The following is a 12,990-nucleotide window of genomic DNA, read 5'->3' as shown; positions in this document are numbered from 1 at the left end:
ATTAAATCACTAACATGCAAATCCAAAACATTAAACATAAAAAGTCAAAATTATAAATGAAAAATATTAATAAAATTACAATTCTATCATTGTATTTGTTACGATAATTTTTTTAAACAATATCCCACTTAAGCATATTTAAATGAAAAAAATTAAAAACACTTTTTTTATCAAGTTAAGATGTCTTTTTATTAATAAGCAAAACAATGTATGTGTTTAGAAAAAAAGTTTAGGAAAAGATTATTCAAGCTATTCGACAAGATTTATCCAAATCGATGAGAATAATGTCTCAGGTTTAGGAAAAAAATATTATCAACACTTTCGATTCTTGGTTAATGAGCCAGTCATAACAATAATTTAGCCAATAGATATCTGGCCCTTCTGTCTGTTAGGCTACAAATGTCTGGATTAATCGTAAACAATTATTACACCATTGTGTGTGGATATAGAGACTAAGGAAAATTGGACATTTCATGGTAAATTACACTAAAAACACTTAGGCCCTTCGTTAAAGTTTGTATCTTGGGGACATCTTCATGTTGATGTATGTTTAGTATCAAGATAAGTTCTCTCATTTGCCAATTTTGAGATTTTGTTAGAAGTTCACGATCTGCTTTTAGTCTGTGTATGTTTTTTCTCCTTTCTAAGGATACTCAAGTGCACCTTAATGTTCTCTAGATGTATATAAGCTCGTGAGTTAATTAAGGCTCACTTGCTGAGATAAATGGTGGTTGAGAGGCAGAGTGGATGCTTGCTCCAACAACTTGATAGATGATGACTCAAAACATTAAAATGCGTGCATTTTCCCCGTTGCAGCGCACGAGCATTTTTGCTAGTCTTTTATAAAAGGATGTTCCATTTGTTTTTTATGATGATTGTGTAGAAGCCTTCGAAACACTTAAGAAAGCCTTAACTTATGCACCTATAGTTCAACCACCTAATTGGAACTTGCCTTTTGAAATAATGTGTGATGTTAGTGATTATGTTGTTGGTGTTGTTCTAGGAAAAAGGAGTTGATAAGAAACTAAATTTTATCCATTATGCTAGCAAAACTCTAGAGAGTGCCCAAAGAAATTATGCTGCTACTGAAAAAGAATTTTTAGCAGTTGTGTTTGCTTGTGATAAATTTAGATCCTACATTGTTGATTGCAAAGTAATTGTTCACACTGATCATGATGCTTTAAAATATCTTATGGAAAAGGAATATGCTAAACCTAGACTCATTAGGTGGGTTCTCTTGCTACAAGAATTTGATTTCATATCACTGATAGGAAAGGAGTTGAGAACCCCATAGCTGATAACTTGTCTAGGTTAGAAAATATTCTTGACGACCCACTACCTATTGATGATAGATTTCTTGATGAACAACTAGCTACAATAAATGTTTCTCATAATATTCAGTATGCTAACTATGCTAATTACATCGTAGCTAAACACATACCACCTAGTTTCACATGCCAACAAAAGAAAAAGGTCTTCTATGATTTAATACTTTTGGGATGACCGACATCTTTATAAAGGAGTAGATGGTATTATTAGACGTTGTGTACATGAGCATGAACAGGAACAAATCCGACGTAAATGCCATTCCGAAGCATATGGAGGACACCATGCGGGAGATAGAACTGCTCACACGGTATTGCAATCTAGTTTTTATTGGCCTACTATCTTCAAGGATGCCAGTAAGTTTGTTTTATCTTGTGATGAATGTCAAAGGATAGGTAATACTGGTAGGCGTCAGGAGATGCCAATGAATTATTCACTTGTTGTTGAACCATTTGATGTTTGAGGTTTTGATTACATGGGACATTTTCCTCCCTCTAATGGGTGTACACATATTTTGGTTGATGTTCATTATGTCACTAAGTGGGTAGAAACTATTCCAACTAGTAGTGCTGATCATAACACTTCCATTAAAATGCTTAAAGAAGTTATTTTCCCAAGGTTTGGAGTCCCTAGATATTTAATGACTGATGGTTGTTCACATTTTATTCTTGGTTCTTGCCGTAAAATGCTTGCTAAATATGATGTTAACCATAGAATTGTTTCACCCTATCATCCTCAATCTAGTGGTCAAGTTGAACTTAGCAATAGAGAAATAAAATTAATATTACAAAAAAAATTCAATAGGTCTCGAAAGAATTGGTCTAAGATATTAGATGATGCACTTTGGGCCTACAGAACAATATATAAAAATCCTGTGGGTATGTCTCCTTATAAAATGGTTTATGGAAAAGCTTGTGATTTGCCTCTTGAGTTAGAACATAAAGCATATTGGGCAATTAAAGAACTCAATTATGATTTGAAACTTGCCGGTGAAAAGAGGTTATTTGATATGAGCTCACTAGATGAATGGAGAACCCAAGCTTATGAAAATTCCAAACTATTCAAAGAAAAATTTAAAAGGTGGCATGACAAAAGAATACAAAAGCGGGAATTCAAAGTTGGTGAATATGTTCTTCTGTACAACTCTTGTTTTAGATTCTTTGCAGGAAAACTTCTTTCCAAATGGGAAGGACCTTATATTATCGAAGAGTTTTATCGTTCTGGAGCCATTAAGATCAATAACGCCGAAGGCACTAATCCAAAGGTGGTCAATGGGCAAAGAATTAAGCACTATATCTCAGGTATGCCTATTAATGTTGAAACCAATTTTATCCAAACCACGACACCGGAGGAACACATAAAAGAAACCTTCCAGAACACTCCAGAACCCTGAAAAGGAGGAGGTACGCGATATAGTAAGTAAACAGACTCCGAAAATCCACAAAAATATTTTCTATCAGTTTTGGAATATTAGAAAAATTAGGAAAATAAGAAACAACCAGGAAGGCAACCGAGGTGAGCATGATACACCAGGGCGCGCCCTGGTGGGTTGTGCCCCCCTCGGGAACCTTCCTGACTCCGTTTACCTTCCATATTGCTTGTTTTCCAAGATAAAAAATCTCTCCCCTAGACGTATTGACCATCGCATCACGGAGAAATCTTCTGTTCTTGTTTCGAGCTACTTTTTTGTCAGATATAGCAGGACATGCATCATGTCTTATCCCTCCTCCAACAACGTATAAGAAGATGCTTGGCTGATGAAGATAGAATTGAAAAGAGAAGGACCAAAAGAAGCCACCAAGGAGGACAAGGGCAAGGAAGCTGTGGGAGATCAAGATCAATCAGGAGGGCAGGCCATGCTAACAAAGGAAGAAAAAGATATCTTTCAACCATATTACAACCATATCACCCCTACTGAGATTGAATCTTTTAGGGCCTTTGAAATGGCTCGTGTTCAGAATAAATATCTCACTCGTGAAAATATTTTGTTGCAAGAGCAAATCATTGCCCTCCAGAGCATCGCTCGTCGATTGGAGTACATATTGAGCTTCAAGTGTGACGCCACTACCTCATCACCACCACCATCATCATCTTCACCAAAGGATACTTGAGTACATGGGCATGGGCACTCCCCTTGGCTTTTGCCAAGCTTGGGGGAGGTGCCCCGGTATCGTATCACCATCACTTTCATTACCTTTACCTATCTTAGTTCGATCTTTAGTTATCTCTTGAATTAGTTGAATAAAAGTTTAGCATGGTTTATTTTCAAGTCTTAGTTACGTGAGCTATCTATCTATAACCGAGTGAGAGTTATATAATAAAGTTTAGTTTGAGTTTAGCTTCTTTACCTTTTTGTTTCAATCAAAATAGAAGAAAATAATGAAAAAGATCATATGCTAATCTTATGGTAAGTAATGACATCACATAAGGAAAAGTACAAGTGGTAAAATTTGTTGAAAGTTGGCAAACATAGCATTTGTCAATGATGCAATTCATGAAAGAATTAATAAGGGAAGAGAAGATTCACATGAAAATACACTATCTTGGACATCTTTTATGATTGTGAGCCCTTATTAAATATTATATGCCAAAATTGTTGACGTTGGACAAGGAAGACAATGTAATGATTTATGTTTGTTCATATTCACATAGAAGTTGTATTGTCATGGATCCTTCAACATGTGGTGCTTGCTCAATATCTTTGCTAGCCAAATTCCACACTAAGTAGAAATACTACTTGTGCATCGAAAAACCCTTAAACCCAAAATCTTGTTATGAGGGTCCACCATACCTACCTCTGGATTGAGTAAGATCCTTCAAGTAAGTTGTAATCAGTGCAATAAGGCAATAAAAATTGTTTCTAAATGTGTTTGACCATTTAGTGTAAGAGAAAATTAAGCGTTGTATGAACTTGTGATGGAAAAGTAATAAAAGCGACGGACTACATAATAAAGGTTGCTATCATAAGGGGCAATATAACATGACGTTCTTTTGCACCAGGATATTGAGCATACAAACCAAAAAGCGCATGACAACCTGTGCTTCCCTCTGTGAAGGGCCTATCTTTTACTTTATGTATTTACTTTTAATGCAAGAGTCAAAGTATTCTTCCCTATTCCCTTTTTTATTTTTCTCTTTTTGCAAGCATCATTTGGTGGGGAAAGATCTACGCACATATACCTAGTTGGATATGAGTGAGCATGAGTTATTATTGTTGACATCACCCATGAGGTGAATGAGTTGGGAGGCAAAATTATAAGCCCCTATCTTTCTATGTGTCCGGTTGAAACTTTTTGCTCATGTGTATACGATGAGTGTTAGCAATCATAGAAGATTAAATGATGGTGAGTATGTGGACTTGCCAAAAGGCTCCGATACGAGACCTTCCTGAAAACATGATGAATTGTCGTTGCAAAGTTGACTGAGAACATAGTTTGTCGGTTTTCAATAGAGTTTATGCTTTTTTACTTTGATGTTGTGATGAATTGTTACTTATTCATGAGAAGTTATATGATAATGTTTTGTGATAAAGTTTTATAATAAAGTTTGTTGTTGTTATAATAATAAGCATGATGCTACTATGTCCGTATTTTTTTATCGACACCTCTCTCTCTAAGCATGTGGGCATGTTTTTCGATATCGGTATTTCGCTTAAGGACAAGCGAGGTCTAAGCTTGGGGAGTTGATACGTCCATTTTGCATCATGTTTTCCTACTGTTATTTATAATGTTTTATGCATAATAATGCTTTATGGAGTAATTCTAATGCATTTTCTCTCATTAAATGCAAGGTTTACACAAAGAGGGAGAATATCGGCCTGGAATTCTGGACCTGAAAAGGCTACGCCAGAGCTACCTATTCCGCACAACTCCAAATGAGATAAAAATTTACGGAGAATTATTTTGGAATATATAAAAAATTCCGGAGCAAATAACTACCGGAAGGGGGCCTCCTGGTGACCACAAAACACTAGGGTGCGCTAGGCCCCCAGGCGCGCCCTGGTGGGTTGTGGTCAGCCCGGCCCACTTCTGGTGCCCATCTTCTGGTATATAAGTCATTTTGACCTAGAAAAAACAAGGAGAGGACTTTCGGGATAGAGCACCGCCATCTCGAGGCGGAACTTGGGCAGGAGCACTTTTGCTCTCCGGCGGAGCGATTCTGCCGGGGGAACATCCCTCCCAGAGGGGGAAATCGAAGCCATCGTCATCACCAACAACCCTATCAGCTTTGGGAGGCCAATCTCCATCAACATCTTCAACATCACCATCTCCTCTCAAACCCTAGTTCATCTCTTGTGTTCAATCTTTGTACCGGAACCTCAGATTGGTACTTGTGGGTGACTAGTAGTGTTGATTACATCTTGTAGTTGATTACTATATGCTTTATTTGGTGGAAGATTATATGTTCAGATCCATTATGCTATTTAATATCCCTCTGATCTTGAGCATGAATATCATTTGTGAGTAGTTACTTTTGTTCTTGAGGTCACGGGAGAAGTCATGTTGCAAGTAATCATGTGAACTTGATATGTGTTCGATATTTTGATGATATGTATGTTGTGATTCCCTTAGTAGTGTCATGTGAACGTCGACTACATGGAACTTCACCATCTTTGGGCCTAAGGGAATGCATTGTGGAGTAGTTATTAGATGATGGGTTGCTCGAGTGACATAAGCTTAAACCTTAGTTTATGCGCTACTTCGTAAGGGACCGATTTGGATCCAAATGTTTAATGCTATGGTTAGATTTTGTCTTAATACTTTTCTCATAGTTGCGGATGCTTGCGAGGGGGTTAATCATAAGTGGGATTTTTGTTCATGTAAGAACAACACCCAAACACCGGTCCACCCACATATCAAATTATTGAAGTAGCGAACGTGAATCAAACCAACATGATGAAAGTGACTAGATGGAATTCCCGTGTGCCCTCAAGAACGCTTTGCTTATTATAAGAGACTGTTTTGGCATGTCCTTTGCCACAAAAGGATTGGTCTACCTTGCTGCACTTTATTTACCATTACCGTTACTTGTCTGTTACAAATTATCTTGCTATCAAACTACCTGTTACCGACTATTTCAGTGCTTGCAGAAAATATCTTGCTGAAAACCACTTGTCATTTCCTTCTGCTCCTCGTTGGGTTCGACACTCTTACTTATCGGAAGGACTATGATTGATCCCCTATACTTGTTGGTCATCAGACCACATGTAAGAATCATTGACCATTCAAATGACACATCATCAAAGGAATTAGAATGCCTTGTCCCACATATAAGGAGCCACACCAGCATCTTCTAGGCCCATATGTGAGTAGCGTTGACCAGTCAAAACTGACGACCGAATCATTACTGACGGGACCGTTGGCGATAAACCCACAGCGGACCCACAGGGAAGAAGCCACGCCAGCAACTACTGGCCCCACTTGTCAGATTTTTTACCGATCAAACTTGCGGGCTGATCACTAGTGATGGATTATCGTCACCAAAAACGATCTTAGGCGACGGATTGGCCTATCATAGGTGACATTATGGGCGTCACCGAAAACGGTAATAAGTGACATTTTTAGGTTCATCACCTAAGATGCGATCTTGCGTGACGGAGGAAGTGGTACCGTCAAGATTTTTTTTATAATGGCACTTTAGTGGCGGTGGGGGTGTCAGTTGTAAAACGTCAGCAGTACATTTTTCGTGATGAAAAATAGTAATACGTGACATAAGTGAAACGTCATAAAATAGAGCAGATTTTGTAGTGTCATATTGAATTGACCCAAACTTGACTGTTATACTTTGAGATACTATCGTCACAAGGTAATCATTAAAACACAGAGAGTTAACATATGTTTTAGTTCCTTAGACCATGAGAATATCATAATCACTTGTTAGCGCATGATGAACTTTGGGGTTGCTCAAACGTCATTTGTAACACGATGATCATAATTACAACTTACATGTTCATTGGAGAGTTGGACAAGGGGATAGATAGCTCAGGAGTGGGATTTTCTCCTCCGACAATGGAAAGATATTCTTAGGGTGCTCTCCATGTGATGACATCCATCATTGTTTGGCCAGACATAGGTGACTAGGTCACAGGGATGTCGAAACATGTCATAGAGAAAGAAGAAGAAAACACGATAACGAGGAGACCAGTATAGTGAGCATGAGAATTACTCAAGAGGATACTAATATATCTCACCTTAGGTTTTGTATAGTATCACGAAGCAAAGGGAATACCACATGATAAACAACAGTTCATTTGAATATCATTCGTGTATATATAGGGATCAATATGGATGTCCACGGTTCCGCTATTTGTCATTGAACGAAAGGGGTTCTGTTCATGTCTATGTTTTACCGAACCTATAAGGTCACAAGCTTAAGGGAATCATGATGTGCAGACTGTTATTGATGTAGGAGTTATGAGAAAATATTTATGAAATAGTTTCATTAGAAATTGTTTCGAGAGAAACCGGAAGCATCCCGGAGTCACCAGAAGAGTTTCGGGGTTTACTAGGCAACACCAAGAATTTATATATAGGTGGAAAATGTTTGTAGAGATGTTAAATTAATAATAAAAGGCTCTAATTTTGATCAGGAGGCATTTATATTTAATTAAATATCAACGGGCCAAGGAAAATACAAAATGCCAAGTGGTGGTAGGTTATTGGGCCCTAGGGCCCAATAACAGAAAGAGGCACCCCTAGCTTGTTGGACAAGCTAGGGGAGGCCGAATTGGAGGTGGAGTGGGACTCCTCGACCCCTATGGCGGTGCAAGGGGGAGGAGGGACTCCTCCCCTTGTGGCGCCCCCTCCCGTCCCTACAACCTATATATACTACTGATTTGCCCCTTGGAAACACACAAGTTTTGGAGCCTCCACTAGTTCTCTAGTTCTAGTTCTAAATTGAAGTTGATCTAATTAGAGCTAGACCTAGATCTCTCTAATCCTCATAATAGAGAAGCCCTCTGTGGTTCTCTTCTTCTCCCTCTATTTGTCCGGCGACGATTAGCTCTGGAAGGCGAAGTGTTGCCGGATCATGAAGCCTGAACGCTTGCAAACTATAGAGAGGCTGTGTTTTCGGTGTTCGGTTCGAGGGATCGTTCGTGAACAGTTCGAGAAACTTCAAGTACGATGTACACCAACTCTTCTTTCATTGCAACTCGAAGTTGGTAATGATCCGATCTAAACCGTTAAGGCATCTTCATAGTTTTCCTGGTTTGATCGTAGGACGACTATTTTTGTTTTCTACTATGTTTCCCAACACTTTGATGCCACTGAGGTGCAATGACTAGTTGTTGTTTTTTGAGAGGCATGAAAGACCCTCTGCTATCAACAAGAACAAGTAAAGAGAAATAGGGTCCCTCTCATGGAGACCATGGGTAGGTTTAAAGCTCTCAAGTATGTTGCCATCAAATAAACTTAGAAGTTCACACAGCTTACCAAACCCATAATCATTGCAATCCAACCCGGTGCAAACCCCGACTTTCCCATGACAACCTTTAAGTAGTCCCGTCCGACTCTATTATATGCTTTCATCATGTCCAATTTTAGTGCACGGTACATATTTTTCTTTCCCTTGTTCCTCTTCATAAAATGTAGACACTCATATGCTGAAATTATATTATCAATGATGAGATGTCCAGGGACAAAAGCAGATTGCTCATTAGATATAATGCGAGGCACAACCAACTTTAAGTGGTTAGAGACGTTGCATAGGCTTATTGGACGGAATTGAGATAGCCAATTTGGCTAGCCACCTTTGGTATAAGGACCAGGATTGTTTCATTAAAAAAACTTCCACATTCTCATGGCCTCGCAGGATTCTCGGAACCATAGCAATGACCTCTTCCCCTACCATATCCCAGTGTCTCTCAAAAGAGTGAGCTGGACAGCCATCGAGGCCCGGGGCTTTAGTGAGGAACATTTGAAACAAGGCACTTTTCACCTCTTCATTTGTATAGGGAGGTAGGAGTTGTTGGTTCATGATGGCCGTGACTTTAGTTGGAACCGCATTGAGCACCTCGGCCATACCCGTCGCCCCCTGAGCCAGGCACAAGTCCTTACAAAAGGAGTTCGCCAAGTTATCCATCTTGCCAACATCCGACATGAGCGAGCGGGAATGTATCCGGTGCACCCGCACTTATGGTGCTACCGGTGCACCGAATGCCATAAAACATTTTAAAAAAACTGGAAAAAAATCTAGCACGTTAACGAACATCAATATATGATGTCATAAAATTTCGTATTAAAAATTGAAATATTTTTTGAGATACAAAAATAACAAATTTGACATCAATGTGGTAATGGGCCAAATCTAAAGCCCAAGTTATGTTATGTAGTATTCAGTGTGGAATTTATCATTTTTGTTTTTGAGTTATGTTTTGAATTTTGATTTCAAATTTTGTGACAACCTACATTGATGTTGTGTGAGTATGCTAATTTTTATTCAGAATTTATGAACATTTTAAAAGGCCAATATGAGTTTGATGCACCGGTAGCACCACAAGCTCCGGTGCACCAGATATTTTCCCGTGAGCGAGCCATCTGCTCGTGCAAGTTTCTTGATTCTATTTTTTCGACGGCACATTTTTAAACAGAGAGCTAGCACGTAGGCAATTTCTAACCGGTAGCACCACAAGCGTTAGTTTTTTTCACCTGCTGTAGCATGTTTTTCTTGTGTTTTCTTGGTTTTTTTTCTTGTTTTCCTTTTTCTTTCTTCGGTTTCTTTGTTCTTATGGTGGTTTTCTTTTTTCTTTCCAGTTTTATTGGGTTGTTTTCTATATATATTTCAAGTTTTTTTAACACGTGCCTACTTATTTCACGCACAATGTATATTGTCATATAAATTAGAGACATTTCTTTATACACATTAATCTATTACGTGATTAATTTATTCAATATATTTTCACTTTTTTAATACACGTTGTACATTTTCCATACACATCAAGATTATTTTGATACTCATTTAACATTTTTAAATACATAATTAAAAAATTCCACGTATATGCTCTGCTGTCTAATTTTTTCATGTATGTTCTAAAAAATTATACATAGTTAAGATTTTTTAAATATAGGTGATTGTTTTTAAATATATGTTTTATTGTTTACTTTTTCAAACACGTTGTACATTTTTGTATACATCTAAAACATTCTTATATATGCTTTAACATTTTTCAAATAATTGATTAACTTTTTTACAAAACAAAGTTTTAAAATGGAACACATGTTAAAGAAAATTCAAATACACTTTGGAATATTTGTTTCTATGATTTAAAACTTTTTTCTGAAATATGCAAAGATTTGTGTACATCGTGCAAAAAAACATTGATATGTCACGAATACATTTTTCAAACTGCCTAGCATTTTTAATATGTAATTTTTTTAGTGCGTGATTTTTCTAAAAGACAATAAATTTTTACATTGCATAATTGTCATATAATTGTCACGTGTATTTTGCCTGAAACGGGTGACTTTTTAAGATGTCATAAACATCTTCAATATACATGTTTAACTTTTTTAAAATACATGATGTACATTTTTCAAAAGATTTATGTAAAGTGTTTTGTAGCATATACATTTAGAATAATTAGAAATACAACAAAATAAAAAATAAAGAAAAAACGTGAATAGAAAATGGAAGAAAACGAAAAAAAAATATGGGTGATATCTACATGATTACTGGGCTGGCCCTGTACCGGTTCCCAGCAGGCGACACATATAACCCAAACAGTGCGCCGACGCACAGGCATACCGAGATTGGGCTGGCCCACTCGAAGGGACCAGGCTAACTGTGTTTATTCCGCGGAAAAAAAAGGGAAGCGCTGTTCGGCGGATTCAAACACATGACGTGCAGTTCACTGGCAAGTAACGCTAGCCACTAAATCGAATAAGTATTAGTGAGCAATTATAGTGCAATCCCTTTAAGACTTTACAGAAGCAGGATATTTAATGCAACCTAATTGTTTACCAAACTGTATAGTTTTTGGAAAACACGGAGAAGTTTTTGAAACAATGTGAACAGAATTTGAAATTTCAGTATATTTCTTCTGAAAAAGGGTGAATATAGAAAACACAAACGTTCAAATTATTTGAATAAATTTTCTTAAAAATGGGAACATTTCATTTGAAAGTGAACATTTTTTGAAATTCCTCAAACAATTTTTGAAATAGAGAACAAATTTTGAAAACATTCGTTTAATTTGTGAAATTATTGAAAAATGAGACTATTTTCTGATTTTTATTACAAAGGAACAAAATTCGAAAACTCGAACATTTTTTAAAATCATGGATAAATTTTAAGAATGAACATTTTTTTCAAATTCCCCGAATTTTTTTGTATTTGTGAACAATTTTTAAAAATATGAATTTTTTTTATTTTTCGAACAAATCTTAGGAATGAACTTTTTTAAACTACCAAATATGTTTTCGATTTTTGAACATATTTTCGAAAGACAAAAAATTTCTCAAATGTTGAACAATTTTTGGAAATGATAAGCTTGGTTGAAATAAACGAACATTTTTTGAAAAAAAGTGAATTTTTTTTTGAGATTCTGAATAATTGCAAAAATTTTGAAGATTTTTTAAATTTCATATCAAAATAAAAAACAGGAACATTCTTGAAAAAGATGAACAAATTTTCTTATATTAGTATATTTTGGAAATATGAAACATTTTTTAAAAACAAAGAAACTGATAAAAAGAAAAAGAAAGGATATAAAAGTAAATAGAAACAGAAAAAGAAGTAGAAAAAACGAAAAAAATGAAAAAGAAAAACGAAAAAACAGAATACAAAGGAAAAAAACCCGGTTCAGGGAACCTACTTGAAGGTTCCCAAAACCGGTCGGGTGCAGTGTAAAGTTGGAGCTAGCAACCTTGGCCTGTGCGAATGCCCGACAATTCGCCGCACCGAGCGGCGAATAGGGTTTTCCCCTCCCGCACGCCCATTGCGGCCGGCCCAGGTAGTTCATGTCCTGTTTAGGGAAGGTTCTAGATTCTTCCCTAACCGGGTTGTCTTTCTTTTCATGGTTTTTACCCTCCTTTTTCATTTCTTTACTGGTTTTTGCTTTTTCATTTAAGTTTCTTTTCTTTTTCGATTCTTAATTCCTTCCTCATTTCCATTTTTTCTTCTTTGATTTTATTTTTTCTCGTTTTAGTGAACAATGTTTTTAAATCATGAACTTTATTTTTGTTCACTGAATTCAAAAAGTGTTCATTTAATTCAAAAAGTGGTCATTAAATACAAATTTGGTTCACCATAATTTTAAAAATGTTCATTAAATTCAAAAAAATCATTCAGTTTTTAAAAAGTTCATCCAATTTTCAAAAAAGTGCTCTCGAATTGAGAATTCGTTCATCAAGTGAAAAATGTTCATCTAATTAAAAAATGTTCATTGTTTTCAAAATTTGTTCACCATAATTTTAAAAATGTTCATCCAGTTTTTCTTAAAAAATACGATTTTTTCAGAAAATGCTCTTGAATTGAGAATTTGTACATCAAGTTCAAAAAAATGTTCATCAAATTCTGATTAATTTCGTCTGATAAAGATATGTTCATCAATATCCAAATTCGTGATTTTTTTTTGAATTCGGGGACATCTTTTAGCTAGACGAACTTTTTGGAAATTCTCATTATTTTTTAGTTTTTAAAGGTTATAAACCCCAAACTATTTTC

This window comes from Triticum urartu, chromosome 6A (genome assembly GCF_056163025.1).
Source record: "Triticum urartu cultivar PI428250 chromosome 6A, HENAU_Tu73, whole genome shotgun sequence".
In the NCBI taxonomy this organism is placed as follows: domain Eukaryota; kingdom Viridiplantae; phylum Streptophyta; class Magnoliopsida; order Poales; family Poaceae; genus Triticum; species Triticum urartu.
Note: the sequence above shows the minus strand (reverse complement) of the source record.